The sequence below is a fragment of the Lactuca serriola genome, chromosome 5, assembly GCF_051521515.1.
Source record: "Lactuca serriola cultivar US96UC23 chromosome 5, Lser_US96UC23_V15, whole genome shotgun sequence".
NCBI classification, from domain to species: domain Eukaryota; kingdom Viridiplantae; phylum Streptophyta; class Magnoliopsida; order Asterales; family Asteraceae; genus Lactuca; species Lactuca serriola.
The window spans coordinates 2,861,276-2,866,148 of record NC_136412.1 but is presented as its reverse complement, the minus strand read 5'-3'; the positions used below and the strand labels follow the sequence as shown (position 1 = coordinate 2,866,148).

At 39.8% G+C, this 4,873-nt stretch overlaps 1 non-coding gene across 1 annotated transcript; it reads right to left on the bottom strand.

Moving 5' to 3' along the window:
- Window positions 1-2,091: 2,091 nt before the first annotated feature.
- Window positions 2,092-2,198, bottom strand: LOC145056053 (small nucleolar RNA R71). Its single transcript, XR_013685593.1, has one exon. It is a non-coding gene; the product is annotated as a small nucleolar RNA R71 (small nucleolar RNA).
- Between the last annotated feature and the right edge of the window lie 2,675 nt (window positions 2,199-4,873).

Here is a 4,873-nt window from a genome sequence, read left to right as displayed (position 1 = left end):
GAATCGAGAAGATAATGACTCGGGATCCCGGAGACTTATCACAATACGGGGACTGAGAGATGGACTCGACGAGTCGATTCGTATATATAAAGATAACTTCTCAGAACGATAGGGGAGAATTCAGAAACGATTCAGAAGAGTTTAGCTGCGATTGAGAAGGCAAAAAAACCCTAGAAGACGACGAAAGAAGCTAGAATTCAATCCCGAAGAGTAATTGAGGCAAAATTTCATCATTCCACTTATTCTTTTGTTTTATCATTATGGTTAAGCAATTTGACTTTGTTTGTTTGCTGTTATTTACTTCAATCATGAGCTAAAACCTTTAGACTTCTGTTTGGGGATACAAAGTTGACAATATGGTTTGATTGATTGGTAGGATTAATTCTAAGTTGGTGAATTTTTTGTTATTTTAGCTTGCTAAAGAACCTTGTGTGTGAATAATAATTAATTTTCTGTTAATAGGAAGATAATTGATTAGCATGAACATCTATTGATTATTAACCTCATATGCTATGTGATCACTATGCCATATGTCTAGGATTAATGAATATGAAACTAGAATTAATAAGAAAATTGAGTAAATCCATGTGCAAGCTTGTAAGATGACCATCAAACAAGAAGTTAATTAAAAGAATAAATTAGTTAACTATTGCAAGTCTAACTTAACCCGAATAATTAATCTAGTGAAATTAATTAAATTAGACAATTGGCCACTGTTTAAGTTAGTTTATTTGCTAAGGATTAGGGTAGTGAATACGAAGCTAATCACTTGAATCGGTAACCAACGAAAGAATTAATCCATTGCACCATTACCTTGAAATCAACCATAGAGTCAACTAAGTTGAACTAAACAGAAGTTCCTCTCCAATTATTGAATTTAGTTAAGTCTTTATTTTCTAGTTCTTAAATTAGTAATAGTTAGTAAGTTTCTAGTCTTGTAAAACTAGATAAAACCCCTACTTATTAATTAACTTAGATAAAATTAGTTTTTAATTTTAATTTGCCGTTCCCTGTGATCGATACCCTGCTTATTTAGCTATACCACAATTGATAGGTTCACTGCCTTTTGTGTGTTATTTGATAATTAAAAGTAGGTTTAAAACTAATTGATTTTGCACACATCAAGTTTTTGGCGCCGTTGCCAGGGAACGGTTCTAAATTAACATTAAATTCTAGTTTAATCGATCCTTTGTGTGGCATTTATCTTACACAAAGTTATTTAAGAAGCAATTCAGTAAGTAGAATTAGTTTTATTACAATTTCGTTTTTAGAGTAACTAGAAATTTTCTTTTCTATTTTTGCCTTGAACTCGCCGAGTGCATTCGTGCCGACTCGGCGAGTACGTCGCTGTTTCAGTTTTAAATTTTTATTTTATTTTTGTTCTTTTTACGCGTTTTCTGTTTTGTTTACAGTTGTTTCATGACCCGAGGATCTGATACACCTCTGGTCCCCCCTCTTGAAGACCCGGAATCCGCGCTAAGGAAGAGCAAGGGCAAAGCCGTTGGAGAATCCGCTTCGTCAAAGAACTCGCCACTCAAAAACCTCAAGTCTGTTTTCAGCAAGAAGAGGAGCAGCAAATCCGGAGCATCTAGTGCCTCTTTGACTATTGAAGACCCAATTCAAGAAGATATCGAATACGAGACCGAGGAAGAAGAAGAACCCACATTCGAGCACGACTCCGAGTTTGAAGACGATTTAGTCATCACAATGGCTAATATCGATGAAGTCCCCATGGGGGAATGGAAGAAGAGGATGCGCGATGACACCGGCCCGGGACTTGTGCAGCCCGCAATTCCCGCGACCGCCACTTTCGAACTAAAAGGCCATATTCTTGCTCAACTCAAGGAGATTCCTTTTTATGGGAAGGATCACGAAGACGCCTACAAACACTTGGACGAAGTGAATGATGTGGCCGACTACTTTAATGTACCGAATGTCTCCCGCGAGACCCAGCTTCTTCGCATGCTCCCAGTCACGTTCAAAGGAGCTGCAAAAGATTGGTTAAAGTCACTTCCTCCCGGATCAGTCACCACATGGGCCAAGATGAAAGAGGAGTTCATTGATCACTTTTGTCCGCCCTCCAAAATAGCCAAGCTAAAGAAAGCAATTGCCAACTTCGAGCAACAGCCCGGAGAGTCTCTTTATGAAGCATGGGAAAGATACAAGAGTTTGCTTAGAAATTGCCCACATCACGGCCTTAATAGCCAACAAGAGGTCTCCATTTTCTACGATGGAGTCAATGTCACCACAAGGCAATTGCTAGATTCTCAAGGTCCGCTCACGAAGAAGGCGCCCCCGGTAATCAAGGAGCTAATTGAAGAATTCTCTAAGCACTCTAGAGAATACCACAATCCAATAAACGAAGTAAGTCGGGGAGTAGTGAACGCGGCAAATGATAACATAGCGGCGGTGATAGCTAAGCTTGATAGTCTTGATAGAAGAATGACAAAAATGGATCAAACAATCCATGCTATGAGGGTGGGATGTGAAAATTGTAGAGGGCCCCATCTCACCAAGGATTGTGATGTGGATGAGAATGGAAATAAGAAAGCTCAAGTCTTCTATTCAAGTGGCGATCGATACGACGAAAATTGGCGAAAACCTAAGAAGGAATGGCTCCCATACGAAGTGTATAAGAAGGCTAAGGAGGAAAAATACAAGCAGAAGGAAAGGGGACTATATCAAAGAGAAGAACCGGTAGAAAAGAAAGCTGATTTGGAAGAAATGTTCACTAGATTCATAGCCGCGTCTGAAAAGAGACACAATGATCACGATGCTGCAATACATGAGACCAGAGACATGCTAAGGAATCAACATGCATCCATCCTCAACATTGAGAAACAGCTGGGACAGCTTGCACACCAAGTGAACGAAAGAAGACCGGGTCAACTTGCAAGTAATACCGAAACCAATCCGAGAATGGAGAATGTGAATGCAGTGACCTCCAGTAAAGAAGAAATTTTCACAGATGCACAAAGGATCTCCAAGAGGAAGACAGAAAGGGCAGAAGAGTCGACTCCAGCAAAACCCGAACTGACTCGCCGAGTCCCTCTAATGGACTCGACGAGTCCGTGCGTGAATGATAAAACTCTCAGTCCTTTAAAGCCATATAATCCTCCTTTGCCATACCCAATTAAAGCCATGTCTGTAGAAAAAGTTGAAGCATATAGAACCTTCATGAAGCATGTTAAAGCCTTACAAGTTAATATGCCATTTGTGGAAACAATGCTCCAAACACCAAAATACTTCAACTTGCTAAAAGGTCTTTTTGCTGCTAGGAAAGATTTGGCTGAAGTCGCGGAGGTACTATTGAGTGTGCTGCCCGAAAAGAAAGGCGATCCGGGGAATATTATAATTCCGTGCCAGTTTGGTAAAGAAGTTGTCACCCAAGCATTGACCGACTCGGGTGCAAGCATCAATCTCATGCCTTTATCTTTCTTTAAGAGGTTGAATTTACCGGAGCCAAGACCGGTAAATATGAAGATCCATTTGGCAGACAAGACAATAATTCATCCACAAGGCGTTTGTGAGGATCTCCTTATTAAAGTAGACAAGTTTATATTTCCGGTAGACTTTGTGGTGGCTGACATGGAAGAAGACCCCAAAATTCCAATCATTTTGGGGAGATCATTTTTAAACACCGCATGTGCCTTAATTGATGTATGCGAGTCTACATTAACATTGAGGGTGGGTGATGAGTCCGTAATATTTAAAGCTATGCCAGAAGCCAAGCAAGAGGAGGAAAGAAAAGAAAACATCTCATTGATCCATTTGGATGATGAGATATTACAAAAAGAACTTGAACTTTTGCAAAAAGAAGATCCAACCAAGTTTCTGCTACATTCTGGAGAGGATGGAGATGTTAACAAGGACTTGGAGGAGTTAGAGAAGCTACTGGAAGAAGCCAACTCAGAAAACAACCAAGAAATGGTGGAATACGATCAGACTCGCCGAGTCCAGTCGAATTTGATAATAACTTGGACGGTTTGGATCTGCTGGTAGCTAGTCCTCTGTATAGTCTGGATTTGGAAAATTTTCCTCATTCTTTAGGAGAACAAACAGAAAAAGAAGACATGGATATGGAAGTTCAACACACTTATATAGCATGTCTTAATGCAATTACACTTGAAGATGGGGTGAGCACAAAGAAAGAAGAGGAGGCAAAAGAAAGGAGGGTGGAAGCTGATCAACCATTCATTACCAAACCTAGAGCACGCACCTTCACAAAATACGAAGTAATTCAGTTTGAAGGAAAAGAAGTGCAAAAGAAGGTGAAGACGCATGGGGTAAAGAAGAAAAAGAGGAGAATGGAAGCCCAAGCAGCTGAGGATGATGCTGTGAAAAAGAAGAGAGAAGAAGCAAAACGGGCTTACAAAAAGAAGATTCACGCTTACAAAACGAAGTACAAACCACAAAAGACTAGGCGTGCATTCCCGATGCTGGAAGATGACGAGACGTAGACGGGAAGGAGTCCAACTAACGACTCCTTAAAAAGAAGCGCTTGGCGGGAGGCAACCCGTTATTTAGAGTTTGCTTTCTTTTACTTTTTTTTTGTTTGCAATTTTTCCTTTGTTTTTAGATTGTTAATTCTCCAATTCGTCGGACATGTCTGCTTGAGAGTGTGGATGGGCTAAGTGTGGGGTGAAATGATTTTTTTAGATAAATGACAAAAAATTTAAAAAAAATTATGAATTTTTTAGCAAGACACTCGCCGAGTTTGATCGTAACTCGACGAGTCCATATAAATTTCAAAAAAAATTGACATCGCGACTAGACTCGCCGAGTCTGACCCCGACTCGACGAGTCGGTATTATTTAAAGAAAAAAATAATATTGAAATTACTTTTACAACCGGTAACAAGGGTTTTAACCCT